Source organism: Dendrobates tinctorius, unplaced genomic scaffold, assembly GCF_039654945.1.
Source record: "Dendrobates tinctorius isolate UK_male_01 unplaced genomic scaffold, ASM3965494v1 ptg000134l, whole genome shotgun sequence".
Classification (NCBI taxonomy): Eukaryota; Metazoa; Chordata; class Amphibia; order Anura; family Dendrobatidae; genus Dendrobates; species Dendrobates tinctorius.
In genome coordinates this window covers 14,219,754-14,235,061 of record NW_027361802.1, presented here as the reverse complement: position 1 = coordinate 14,235,061, position 15,308 = coordinate 14,219,754, and the positions used below count along the sequence as shown (strand labels likewise).

General features: G+C 47.0%; 1 protein-coding gene across 1 annotated transcript in view; it reads right to left on the bottom strand.

Moving 5' to 3' along the window:
- LOC141048288 (transmembrane channel-like protein 1) overlaps positions 1-15,308 on the bottom strand; it is a 397,123-nt gene that overhangs the window by 249,041 nt on the left and 132,774 nt on the right. The gene's annotated exons all lie outside the window — the stretch shown is intronic.

Here is a 15,308-nt window from a genome sequence, read left to right as displayed (position 1 = left end):
TTGCTGGTTTTTCTTCATTCTGCCTGCCAAAAATCGGAATAACAGGCGATCAAAAAATGCCATGTGCCTGAAAATGGCACCAATAAAAACATCAACTCGTCCGGCAAAAAACAAGACTTCACATGACTCTGTGCGCCAAAATATGGAAAAATTATAGCTCTCAAAATGTGGTGATGCAAAAAACATTTTTTGCAATAAAAAGCGTCTTTTAGTGTGTGACCGATGCCAAACATAAACACTCACTATATAAACCCGCTATAAATAGTAAATCAACCCCCCCTTTTATCACCTCCTTAGTTAGGGAAAAATAATAAAATAAATAGAATGTATTTACTTCCATTTTTCCATTAGAGTTAAGGTTAAGGTTGGGGCTAAAGTTAGGGTTAGGGTTGGGATTAGGGTTAGTGGTATATTGTGGTTAGGGTTGGAGTTAGAATTGGGGGATTTTTGCTGTTTAGGCACATCAGAGGCTCTCCAAACGTGTCATTCATCTGATCTCAATTCCAGCCAATTCTATGCTGAAAAAGTCAAACGATGCTCCTTCCATTCCGAGCTCTGCCATACACCCAAAAAGTGGTTTACCCCCACATATGGGGTATCAGCATACTCAAGACAAATTTCACAACAACTTTTGGGGTCCAATTTCTACTGTTACCCTTGGGGGAAAAATTGGGGGTGCAAAGATCACTTTTTGCAAAAAAAATAACATTTTTTATTTTTATGGCTCTACATTATAAACTTCTGTGAAGCACTTGAGGGTTCAGAGTGCTCACCACACATCCAGATAAGTTATTTAGGGGGTCTACTTTCCAAAATGGTGTCACTTGTGGGGGGTTTCCACTGTTCAGGCACATCAAGGGTTCTACAAACGCGACATGGCGTTCGATCTCAATTCCAGACAATTTTGCATTGAAATGTCAAATGGCGCTCCTTCCCTTCTGATCTCTGCCATGCGCCCAAACAGTGGTTTACCTGCATATATGGGGTATCAGCATACTCAGTACAAATTGTACAACAACTTTTGGCATCCAATGTCTCCTGTTACCCTTGGTAAAATAAAACAAATTGGATCTGAATTAAATTTTTTGTGAAAAAAAGTTAAATGTTCATTACTTTTAAACATTCCAAAATTTCCTGTGAAGCACCTGAAGGGTTAATAAACTTCTCGAATGTGGTTTTGAGCACCTTCCAGTGTGCAGTTTTTAGAATGGTGTCCCTTTGGGGTATTTTCTATCATATAGACCCCTCAAAGTGGCTTCAAATGTGATGTGGTCCATAAACCCTAAAAAAAATGGAATTGTAAAAATGAGAAATCGCTGGTCAACTTTTAACCCTTATAACTTCCTAATAAAAAAATGTTGGTTCCACAATTGTGCTGATGTAAAGTAAACATGTGGGAAATGTTACTTATTAAGTTTTTTGAGTGCCATATCTCTGTGATTTAAGAGCATAAAAATTCAAAGTTGGAAAATTCTGAAATTTTCAAAATTTTCACCAAATTTCCATTTTTTTCACAAATAAACACAAGTTGCATCAAATAAATTTTTACCACTATCATGAAGTACAATATGTCATGAGAAATCTGTGTCCGAATCACCGGGATCCATGGAAGAGTTCCAGAGTTATTACCTCATAAAGGGACAGTGGGCAGAATTGTAAAAATTGTCCTGTCAATAACATGCAAACCACCCTTGGGGGTAAAGGTGTTAAGCTCAAGGAACATCAGTGTAAGATCGCACAATCCATCATTGTAAGAGCCAAAGAGGACTTCATAGGAGATGACCAAAGAGGACAGGACACCATTATTGAAAAAAAAAATCATAAAAAACCCAGACTGGAAATTGCTAAACTACATGTTGAGAAGCCACAAACCTTCTGGGAGAATGTCCTATGGACAGATGAGACCAAAATTGAAATTTTTGGCAAGGCACGTCAGCCCTATGTTCACAGATGGAAACATGAAGCATGTCAAGAAAAGAACACTGTCCCTACTGTAAAACATGGAGGAGGCTCTGTTATGTTCTGGGGCTGCTTTGCTGCATCTTGCACAGGGCGTCTAGAATCTGTGCAGAGTATAATGAAATCTCAAGACTAAGGGGATTCTAGAGAGAAATGTGCTGCCCAGTGTAAGAAAGCTTGGTCTCAGTCGCAGGTCATGGGTCTTGCAACAGGATAATGACCCAAAACACACAGCTAAAAACACCCAAGAATGACTAATAGGAAAACATTGGACTATTCTGAAGTGGCCTTCTATGAGCCCTGACCCAAATCCTGTTGAACATCATTTTAAAGAGCTGAATGTGACGGAGTCAGTTTCTGCTGAGTCGACTTCTAGAGTGGACCCAATGAGTCGTGGCACCTACCCACCTAGGGTGCGCTGACATTGTGAGGAACCACCCCCTATACAGGGAGTGTCAGGGGCAAAAACCAAGGGGGTGAGCCACCACGACTGCTGGAACCAGACGGCCGGCTCAAGGAAAACACGAGTGTGAGTGTCTGGCAACAGGGAACGTGCAGGATACAAGACAAGACAAAGCGTGGTCTCAGGGTATCTTCATTAAAGCATGATCTCAGGGTAACATCAGGTGCAAGACATAATTACGAGGACAAGGTGATACACAGCAAGGTGCATTCGAGGGCATGCCAAGGTCCAAGGCATGGTACGTGCTAGGTGGCATGCCAGGGTTCCGGCAAGGGCTAGATGGCATCGGACTCCAGACATCTGGCAACGATCGACAGGATCCGGACATCAGGCTGTGGACATCAGCTCCAGACATCAGGCCGCAGTCATCCGGCTCCGGACCTCTGGCAGTTATCGGCAGGCTCCGGGCATCCGGCAGGCAAGCTAGGGTTCAGGAAAGGAGGCACGCTAGAGTTCAAAACATCGTGCGTGTTAGGAGACACGCCAAGGTCCAAGGCAGAGTTCCAGGTTCAAGGCAGGGTGCGAGGTAGGAAGCGCACCAGGGTCCAAGGAAGAGTGCAAGGCAGGGTGTGTGCAAGGTAGGGTGTGTGCTAGGGGGCACACCAGGGTCCAAGTCAGGTGCGTGCTAAGGGACATGCCAGGGTTCAGGCCAGGGAAGGGCCTGCGTGCGCTAAGAGGCATGCCAGAGTTCAGGCTAGGGCCTGTGCATGCTAGAGGGCACGCCAGGGTACAGGCTAGGGCCTGTGAATGCTAGAGGGCATGCCAGGGTACAGGCTAGGGCCTGTGCATACTAGGGGGCACGCAAGGGTACAGGCTAGGGCCTGTGCGTGATAGAGGGCACACCAGGGTACAAGCTAGGGCCTGTGCATGCTAGAGGCACGTCAGGGTTCATGGCAAGACCTGCGCGTGCTTTAGAGAAGCACGGGGAGGTTTGCCAAAGAGCAAGCTAGTGCCTGCGCATGCCAAGAGGGCATGCAATGCACAGTGCAGAGACAGAGTGAGTGCAAGGAAGCACAGAGCACAGCTGTGGCACTGGCTAGCTGGTCAGGCTGAGGCTCAGACAGGCAGGCAAGACTGAGGCCAGAACGGCTGAGGCACAACAGGCGGACACAGCTAAGTCACTGGCCGACGAGCACGGCTGAGGCACAAGCAGGTGGGCTCGGCTAAGGCGGGCACGGCTGAGGCACAAACAGGTGGGCAAGGGAAGGCCAGGCGCATGTGGGTCACCCGCCAGGGCTGTGGGGTACCTGGAGCCGGGCCCGTTGATTTCAATGGGAAGTGTCACGGTAGCGGTGAACCTGTCCGTGGCCCTGGGCGTCCATATAAAAGGGGATGGTGTGACAGATGATTAAAGTTTATAAGTGGATGATTCGTGACGCCACCTGTGGTGTTCGGCAATGAAGATGTTAAGCCGACGCTGCAGACAGATTCTCTGGGACAGATGGTGTGGTGCAGCAATGATGTTGTGGCCCTCCACAAGTAGGGCTGTAGTCCCAGGGCAGAGTAGATGGAGAAGATAGGTGTTAAGGGAGAGAGTGTTGTGTCCGGCACCAAGATGTAGCAGTGCTGAGTGGGTTGGCGCAGTAATAAGCGGAGGACACCAGGGCATGTAGTTCCAAAGCTTTACTCACAGTCTGTTGAGCATGCAGGTGCCCGCATCGGTACCGTGTCCTCCAGGTCAGGGGCTCAGCCAACTTCCAGGCAAGATGAAGCACTCCCTTCCAACACTCTGCCAACATATATGCCTTTTCTGAACGTCTCCCTTTTGCGCCTATAGTGAAGTACTCACAGTACTGAGTTACACTGGAGTTCCTCCTGTCAGATGTTCCTATGAACTCTACTTGTAAGGCAGACAGCTGTAGCCTGCTAAAGGGGCTCCTTGCTACCAAGTCCCGGCTCACTATCGTTGCTGTTGTGCCCCCAAGTCTTGTGTGGGATTAAAGTGGTGACACCTTCTATTCCTCCGGTGTCTGCTGCGGAACCATTAGTATCCATACAACCTCGGGGACCGGACCCCGACCTTGCGCTGTGAACTGGGGAAGGGTTCTGCTCTAACCCTAATCCTTAGTCCTCCTCTCCTTACATTCCATACTAATCCTTCCTTCTTATGGAGAGAGTCAGGCTTTCCATCAATGTCTCTTTCCTGTGCCAGCGGACCCAGGTCACTGAGGTCGGCTGCAGCACTTCCTTCATCCATCCCACTCAGGGGATCTTCACGCTTCCACTGACTCTGTCAGACTGACTAAATCCTAAACTCTTCCAGCTCTTTTGATGCCAACTAACTCCACCCGCCTCCCAACACGCTTCGTGTTCCAAGCAGGGAGCCACCAAAGGGTACTTTGCTACACTACTATGATGTGTGGGATGCAGGTGTTGGAGTGTGGTCAGTAGAGTTGAGCGACTTTTGGTTTTTTAGGGTCGCGTTTCGTTTCGTGAAACCCGACTTTTCCAAAAGTCGGGTCGAGCAAGATCGTCCGATTATAGGGAAAAGTCGGGGTCGTCCCGAAACACGAAACCCAATGTAAGTCAATGGGGAATAAAAGTCGGCAGTGAGAGGAGGACAGGAAACACACCTACAGTGCCCATTTGAATGCCAAAAGCATCAATTCTTCTTACTTAAGCTTGTCAACCTTAATTAACTTCATAATACAAGTTACGCACTGAAAAATGGGGGTTACTTGGCTGAAGTTGTGGGGGGGTAGGGCTGGCTCCAGGTTTTCATGTGCCCTGGGCGAAAGAGCGCCCCTTTATCACATACCACAACTCATCATGCTCCGATACGGCAGAGAAATAGCGGTATAGTACAATGAAAAATACTTCACTTTTTACATCTCATGACGAGGCCCATCTACTTCTCCATACAGAATCATTGGTCCCATATAATGTTTGAAACAGTATATGATGAGCTCCACATAGTGCTACAGTATATGTTGGTCCCCATGGATGAAGCTCCACTGTCTTATGGGCCCAAATAATGCTCCAAACATAATGGGCCCCATTTCTAATGCTCTAGTGTATAATGGGCCCTGTAAATGCTGCTCCAGTGTCTGATGTCCACCTTTGGAATGTTCCAGTGTATGGTGGGCACCATCTATCATTCTCCAGAGTATAGTGCTCCCCAAAAATTGCTGTCCCAACATTGAAAACAATCAAATAAGTCTCCTCGCTAGGGAATCCCTGTACTTGTCTGGACTCCTCGTCGTCCCCATCTTCCATCTCACTGCACAGTGTTTCAACTTTGCAAGTGCTGTGATCCTGAGAAAGCAGGGGGGGGCCCACTCGTTGGCGACGGCACTGGCACAGGGCCCCTGATAGTACGGTGGTGTGTCTGATGGCGGGTGGGCCAAACCTGCACTTTCATCTGCAGCTTCCTCTTTGTCACCGTGTAAGATGGAACTGTATATGGGAAGGGTAACCTGAGTTTCATCAGGGTCAGATCCAGGCCGTGTAGCGTGCGAGGGGAATGTAGTGGTCTGGGTCAATGTACCAGCAGATTCATCAAGCAGTGGCTGGGCATCAGTGCACTTGTGTCGCCCCCAGGAGTACGGTCGCCACAGTGGCATTACCTTCTTCCTAGGGAGTGTGATGTCATGCTTGGGAGCAACGAACGATCTCTCTAGCAGGTTAACTGATTGGGCGGCGTTATTCCCACGAGTCATGACCCTCCAAACAGCGTTCATGAAGGCAAAGTGTTTGTTTTACGTGGGCAGTATGGTTGCAAAGCTGAACCTTAAAGGAATGTCCAGAAGGGCACCACCAGGAGTGGAGCCTACGGTTAAATTCGACTCCACCTGGGAAACCTCAACCATGCCAGCTACAGAACAGATGCACACATTGCAAGCTTAATTCCGTTAACGAACGAGACTCCGTCATGCCCCGCGGTCCGAGTCCGGCTTACTAGAGGGACACGTGAGGCTCTGGCACATGAGATTGGCCAATAACTGGTGTGTCATGCCATTACATGTCCGTGGCTGCATGTGCGCTACACTGAAAAGGCCAGCGTTTGTCGCTTACAGGTGCAGATAACCCGCTGAACAACGTTAGTGATGGGGATCACTGATGACAATTATTACCCGCAAACAATGATTTCCCAGTAAGTGCAGGTCAACCGCAGTTCCGGAATTAGGCCTAACCGTCATTCCTGAAAAAATGAAAAACTTACGTGTGCAAACCACAGGTGCTGTAGCTTGCTTAACAGCTCGCCAGCCGTTCTCACGCCCAGTATGGATTGCACGTGATTGCACAAAGGTTAGAAAGGGTACCGTATCCCCGGATAACATGTATGGATAGCGTACACATTCAAAATATATGTCTATACATCAGGAGGCAGGCTCAGACGGTGTTAGGCCCAGTATGGATTGCACGTGATTGCACAAAGGTTAGAAAGGGTACCGTATCCCTGGATAACATGTATGGATAGCATACACATTCAAAATATATGTCTGTACATCAGGAGGCAGGCTCAGACGGTGTTAGGCCCAGTATGGATTGCACGTGATTGCACAAAGGTTAGAAAGGGTACCGTATCCCCGGATAACATGTATGGATAGCGTACACATTCAAAATATATGTCTGTACATCAGGAGGCAGGCTCAGACGGTGTTAGGCCCAGTATGGATTGCACGTGATTGCACAAAGGTTAGAAAGGGTACCGTATCCCCGGATAACATGTATGAATAGCGTACACATTCAAAATATATGTCTGTACATCAGGAGGCAGGCTCAGACGGTGTTAGGCCCAGTATGGATTGCACGTGATTGCACAAAGGTTAGAAAGGGTACCGTATCCCCGGATAACATGTATGAATAGCGTACACATTCAAAATATATGTCTGTACATCAGGAGGCAGGCTCAGACGGTGTCAGGCACAGTATGGATTTGACGGCCCAGATTACACAGCGGAGGAGCAGGGAGAGGTAAAGATTGCAAATGCTGGGGCCCTGCCCAAGCAAGGGGGGCCCACTCGTGGGCGTCGGTACTGGCACTGGGCCCCTCATAGTACGGCGGTGTGTCTGACGGCGGGTGTGCACCACCACCGTCAGAGACACTTGATTGCACTATGAGGGACCCTGTGCCGGTGCCCGCGCCCAAGAGTCGGCCTACCCACCTGTCCAGGGCAACGGCACTCGCACGGTGTCGTGCGCTAGGTGGTGACCCCGGCCATGGGGGGGGAGGCAGCACAGTTAGGGAGTTTTAGAAAGTGGCATATGTTGATGTTGGACATTCAGCTGATGCAAAAGGCGAAATAGGTCAAGTCCCAGGAAGAGGTGGACCAAAGCAAGCCATTTTTCTGTCACCCTATGTGTCATCAGGGGAAGGTGGGACAAAATCCTTGGAAACCCATGCATGGTTCATTTTAATGAAGGTTAGATCATTCACATTTTGGGTTGACAGACGGGTCCTTTTTTCTGTCAGGATTGATCCAGCTGCACTGAAGACTCTTTCCGATAGCACACTTGCAGCTGGGCAAGCGAGCTCCTGTAAGGCATATTGGGCCAATTCAGGCCAGGTGTCCAGTTAGCGGCCCAATAGTCAAAGGGGAATGACCTGTGTGGGAGAACATCGATATGGGAGGAAAAGTAGTTTGTAACCATAGTTGACAACTGCTGTCTCCTGTCACTTTCCATCGATGCAGTATTACCAGTTGTGTGAGCGTTATTTGAAAAATCAGTCCACAACATTGTCATGAAACCCCTGTCTCCAACGCCACTTCTGCTGTGTGCACCACGAACACCTCTGCCAAGCTGCCCCCGGCCCGTACGGCTCGTGTGAGAACCATCACCGCTGCTGTGTGCTGGGAATGCCTCAAGCAACCGATTTACCAGAGTTGCTTGTTTATTAGCCAATATTAGGTCAAGGTTCTCTTGTGGCATGATGTTTTGTAATTTGCCTTTATAGCGTGGATCCAGGATGCTGGCCAACCAGTAGTCGTCATCGTTCATCATTTTGGCAATGCGTGGGTCCCTTTTTAGGATCTGCAAGGCATAATCTGACATGTGGGCCAATGTTCCCGGTGTCAATGATGCACTGCGAGTGCTGGTTGGAGGAGCACTTTCTGGCAAATCCACATCCCTCCAGTCACGCACAAACCCTGTACCAGACCTTGCCACGCCAACATTTTCACTTGCCCCACGAGATGCATCCTCCTCCCCTAAGTAATCATCCCCATCATCCTCCTCCTCCTCCTCTTCTTCCTCCACCTCGTCCAGGAGAGGTCCCTGAGCAGACAATGGCTGAATGTCATCAAGGATTCCCTCCTCCTCTTCCTCCTCATCAACATTGGCTGCAGACGCCTGCTCCTTAAGGTGCGTCAAAGTTTGCATGAGCAGACGCATAAGTGGGATGCTCATGCTTAGGATGGCGTCGTCTACGCTTACCAGCCGTGTGCATTCCTCAAAACACTGAAGGACTTTACAGAGGTCTTTCAGCTTCGACCACTGCACACCTGTCAACTCCATGTCTGCTCTCAAAGTGCCTGTCCGTGTATCCTCCCACAAATGCATTATGGCCTGCCTCTGCTCGCACAGCCGCTCCACCATGTGCAGGGTGGAGTTCCACCTTGTTGCAATGTCGATAATGAGGCGGTGGTTGGGAAGGTGGAGCAATCGCTGCAGCTTCTGCATACGAACGGAGTGTACAGGCGACCGGCGGATGTGCGCGCACAGTCTTCGCACCTTCTGGAGCAGGGCTGTTAACTCCGGATAATTTTTGAGGAAGCACTGCACCACCAGGTTCAAGGTGTGAGCCAAGCAAGGTATATGGCTGAGTTTTGAAAGGGCTATGGCTGCCACAAAATTACGGCCGTTATCACTAACTACCTTGCCTGCCTCAAGATGTACACTGCCCAGCCATGACTCAGTTTGTCGCTTCAAGTACTCGGCCAGCACCTCGGCGGTGTGTCTGTTGCCCAAACACATCATCTGCAACACAGCCTGCTGACGCTTTCCACTAGCTGCTCGATAGGGGGACACATCGTGTGCAACAGTGGCAGCTGCAGATGGAGTGCTCGTACGACTGCGCTCTGTGGACGAGCTTTCGCTTCTGGAGGAGGAGGAGGAGGAGGGTCGAACGCCTACAGCCAACTGTTTCCTATACCGTGGGCTAGGCAGCACTGTCCCACCACCGCTGTCCCCTGTGGACCCTGCATCCACCACATTAACCCAGTAAACATGGATGTGGAAACCACAAAAATACGACCAAAAGATCCTTTATCATGATATAAATGTTTCTTTATTAGAAAGGACATAAAAGGACAAGAAGGCAGACATGTGCAAAATGCAAACTAAAGTGCAAATAGTGCCTAAAGACAACCTGGACCACCACCAGTCACAGAGGAAAGGTAGAAAGATATACAAATCTATTATACAAGAGGCATATGGTATATTGAGGGCAAACAGAGGCCAAGATTTAAAGTATATCACAGAGCTACACAGGAAAACCTATATCACCTCAAACAGAGGTGCCAGATATGAATAAATATCCATGATTATGTATATATAGAAGGAACCACTGCCTATATCCTATGGTGTGCTCAAATAAACCTCCTATCCACTAATGCCATAAGCCCACATGTTGCCGAAACCGGGAAAGAAATCCTTCCCATAAAGGGCTAGACTATTACCCATCTATAGGGGTTAAAAAACCAACCCCAACATTACCTCAACACAGTCCTCAAATGACCAGGTGGTCCAGGTGTCACCCCAACGCGCGTTTCGGAGCCGATTGCTCCTTCCTCAGGGGGCGTGAATGTACAGCACTAATTGCCCGTATTTATATGCGCCTGCCGGAAGTGGTGCGGGCGCGTCTCTCGCACATCCCGCGATGGGTGGCGCCTCCTATCCATGACGCGTCCGGATCTACGCGGGCCCACGTGATCCGGCACCCGACATGGGCGGAGCACCAACCCACACAGAAGCAGCGAGCGCGCCTGCGCAACCCAGTGATCATGCGGCGGCCATTTTTATACAGGGCAAAGCCCAAGGCAAACGTGCACAATATTAAAAACACAGTAAGGGGCCAAAACATCGGAATACCGCCATACCAGCATATAACATGCCACATTAAACCAAACTATTAGGACAACATGACCAAAAAAGGGGGGGGGGGGGGGGGGGAAGGAAAGGGGATTAAAGAAAGCAAAATGATAATTAGACCCATAAACCATCATCATTTCAAAACACATACCATGAGAGCAATCAATCCCACTTACGTTGTGCTGTCTCAAAAAATCCAAAAGGACTTTCTCGTATATTCCCAAAACGGGGAGACAAATCCCCGCTATCCATGTCCCAAATGGGATACGAAGGGTATCCCACCCGGGACAACTATCGAGATATCCATTCACCATACATTCCAGAATTAATCTAATTTAACTGACAAACATACGACACGCAAATACACACAATAACTCTCCCCTATACAGCATCAATGAATAGAATGATGTTACAGACTAAAATAGGGCCATATCTCTAAATATTTATGGATGTGTGCATATATCAGTAACAAAAGAGAAAACCAGTGTCAAAAACAAAAACAAAATTCCATACATACAAAATAATTATCATGCCCGAAGGCACAATATTCCAAAAATACTGTATACATTGAAGTCCCAATGGACCATTATCAGTATCAAGTTCATTGTCGAGGTAAAAACACCTCCACCATCCAGAATATATGGTCTTCTTGGTTTGAATACGTCCGACTTCACATCACTCATCTTCTCGAACTCTCCCACAGATAATCAAGGATAGCTTGGCCACTTCAGTCACATCACCAGGTGCAGTATATACAAAAACCGAGAATGGCTCCAAGGTGAAAAACTAAAAAACAAGCAATGAATTAAAAAACAATGCAAGAAATAAAAAGAAATAAAAACAACCACTGCTGCACCTACATATGCACCAGCACCGTCCCATACCGGACAGCCACCTCACAGGAATGGAATATAGGATAAACTCTCGTTCAATCCTTTTGGATGTACCGTATTGAGAGTCCATATCCAACGAGTTTCTTTTTGAGCTAATCTTTGAGATATTTTACCTCCCCGAATCCCCACATCCACCATGTCAATACCTTTGACTCTCAGACCACTACTATCGCAATTATGATATATTTTGAAATGCTTTGGTAGTGTTTTGAGCAGATGAATATCTTCTTCACTTACCGCGGCTTGTATACCCAGAACATGCTCCCTGATCCGAACTTTCAGTTGTCGTGTGGTAAGTCCGATGTAGATCAGGGAGCATGGGCATGTGGCATAATAGATGACATTCCGGGACGTACAAGTAATATTTTTAACAATCTTATATTGTTTCTGTCCCGAAGAGTCTATAAAAGTGTCATCTTTAACCATATTAATACAAGCCACACAGCGGCCACATGCCATACTACCCCCCTTCCGGGACCGATTGAACTCATCCAGAAATGTCCTGGGGGGATCCCCTCTATAATGACTCCGAACTAAGTGATCCCGTAAATTTTTAGACCGCCTAAATGTTATTTGGGGTTTCTCGGGAATAATCTTGGCTAAAATCGGGTCTGTCTTCAAGATGTTCCAAGATTTATCTATAATCCTCCTTACTTGTTCTGATCGTGCATTGTAGTCAGTAATAAATCTCACTACCTCTGATTTTTTAGGCTCGACATTCGTTTTATACAAGAGAGAGTTTCTATTACTATGTTTAGCTCGTAAATAAGCTCTTTTAATAGATCTATTGCTATATCCTCTCTCTGCAAAACGACCCTTCAAGTCTCTTGCCTGATTTTCAAACTCTACCTCAGTTGAGCACAATCGTCGGAGACGCAAAAACTGGCCAACTGGTACAGACCGCACCATATGTGTCGGATGTGAGGAGGACGCGTGTAGGAGCATGTTAGTGGCAGTAGGCTTCCTATAGATGGTGCTTTGTATAGTCCCCTCTACACCTCTACTCAATAAGACGTCTAGGAACTCCACCCTATCCCTATCAAATTTGGCAGTAAGGTGTATATTAAGGCTGTTTCCATTTAATTCAGAAATAAAACTCTCAAGCGATGTTGCGTCCCCCTGCCAGATCACCAGGATATCATCTATGTAGCGCGTCCACAGGGGGACGCGCTCCATAGATGACAGCCGATCTGACATCAGGAGGTCCCTCTCCCACAACCCCAGGAACAGGTTGGCATAGGAAGGTGCGAAAGCCGCCCCCATAGCCGTCCCCTGGAGCTGCAGGAAGAAGGACCCCCTAAACGTAAAAAAATTATGCGTGAGGGAAAACTCTAAGACCTCCATAACCAAGGCCCGCAGGTCAGGGGAAAGATTGGATGTTGATAAAAAGAATTTGATTGCTCGTAGCCCATCACTATGGCGAATGCTCGTATACAACGATTCCACGTCCATAGTGGCTAAAAGTGTATCATCATCTAACGTGAGGCCATCCATTTTCCGCAACAACTGGTTCGTGTCCTTGAGAAAAGAAGGTAACTCCTCCACAAGCGGCTGGAGGAGGGAGTCCAGCCACTTGTTGACGCACTCCAAATAGCCCCCCCGCCCCGAGACTATAGGTCTTCCCGGAGGGATCTGCATATTCTTATGCGTCTTGGGGAGGAGATAAAAAGTCGGTACCAAAGGTTCAGCTACTATTAATGCGGTACAAAGCTCACCAGAAATGATGTCAGCTTCTCTCGCTCTAATGAGAATCCCCTTCAACTGTGTACAAAAGGCGGACAAGGGATTAAACGTCATCTTCCTATAATGGACATCATTAGAGAGCTGTCGCATGGCCTCCTTCTCATACATATTTTTCGGCCATAAGACGACGTTTCCTCCCTTGTCCGCCGGCTTGATCACTATGTCGGTTCCTTCTATATATACATAATCATGGATATTTATTCATATCTGGCACCTCTGTTTGAGGTGATATAGGTTTTCCTGTGTAGCTCTGTGATATACTTTAAATCTTGGCCTCTGTTTGCCCTCAATATACCATATGCCTCTTGTATAATAGATTTGTATATCTTTCTACCTTTCCTCTGTGACTGGTGGTGGTCCAGGTTGTCTTTAGGCACTATTTGCACTTTAGTTTGCATTTTGCACATGTCTGCCTTCTTGTCCTTTTATGTCCTTTCTAATAAAGAAACATTTATATCATGATAAAGGATCTTTTGGTTGTATTTTTGTGGTTTCCACATCCATGTTTAATGTATAGCAGCGACTGATCCATGACGGTTCTATACCTGAGCACCAGTGTGTTATGATTTTATATATAAAATGCTCATATATACCTTGGTTATTGTATTTTGTCAACACTGTTCTGTGTTTCGCACAGGGTCTTACCTAGGTCTAATGGACTACAGGGCCAGGGAAAAATCCTGGCTGGGGCAAGCGGATGAATTCTTTGGACAGGATGGGACAGGTGGTACACGGGCTTGCAATCACAGGAATGATGTTTTATTCGAATCTACAAAGAAACTACTTGTCAAGCGTACTAAAATTTGGTGGAATAGAATTTTTCTTGAAAAGTACATTGTTAAGGGCATGATACCGAGGGGTCTACGAGTTCGGGTATTACCCACTTTCCCCATTGATGATACAGAATTTGTGTCTGGTTGGGAGGACGCCTGCGGGACATGTTCAGTGGCTCTTATGAAATTACTGGTAGACCACAATACTAAATCAATCAATGGTTTGGATAAGGAAATAGATCAGGTGTTGATAGATCTTAGAGCTAATTGTACGAGTGAACAATTGAAAGGATATGAAGATGACCTTGAAAAGTTGGTTGATATGGTGGTGAAGAAAATTAAGGATACACAAGCTTCTAAATTCAATAGAGATCTTAAGGACTACCAAGAGAAGGTGGTTTACCAGTGGAAAAGATATTCTGGGAATTCGTCATCCTTACATCGGAGTGTTTCCAATACTTCCATGTCTTCGCTTGGCACCCACTCTGAGGCCTCTACCTCTTCAATAGTCACCCGGTCCAAGGGCAATTATGGGCGGATGAAAAATCATAATTTCCGCACATATAAAAGGATGAGAAATTATTCGGCGGAAGGCCCAAGTAGGGATAATAAGGTAATCAATTTGAGTAACCATATACTCACTAGATCTGATTGTGCATTACTTTATAAAGGCCTATCATTTTCACCAGCAGCTGGTTTTGATAGATTCACGGCTATCAAGGACCTGCATATTTTTGCTAGGTCCTTGTTATTTAAACGTTTTTTCTATGATGATAACTTACATAAATTGTTCCCTACAGAAAAAGAACAATCAGCCTTGAGGATCCTTGAGGAACTGGCTGAGGAACACGTGTCCACGGAGGGAGGTAAGATACCTCCATCCTTGTAGATGCGCTCCAAGAAGTTCCCCCCTCTCTCGAATTGTAGTGTTATAGATTTATTCGTGAAGGTGGTCAGCAATGAATTTTTAAAGGTGCCAAAATATATTAAAATGGATAATCTAACTAGGGAGGAGAGGATACGATTGAGTTACTTGAAGAGTCTCCCCGACATAGTGATCAAGCCGGCGGACAAGGGAGGAAACGTCGTCTTATGGCCGAAAAATATGTATGAGAAGGAGGCCATGCGACAGCTCTCTAATGATGTCCATTATAGGAAGATGACGTTTAATCCCTTGTCCGCCTTTTGTACACAGTTGAAGGGGATTCTCATTAGAGCGAGAGAAGCTGACATCATTTCTGGTGAGCTTTGTACCGCATTAATAGTAGCTGAACCTTTGGTACCGACTTTTTATCTCCTCCCCAAGACGCATAAGAATATGCAGATCCCTCCGGGAAGACCTATAGTCTCGGGGCGGGGGGGCTATTTGGAGTGCGTCAACAAGTGGCTGGACTCCCTCCTCCAGCCGCTTGTGGAGGAGTTACCTTCTTTTCTCAAGGACAC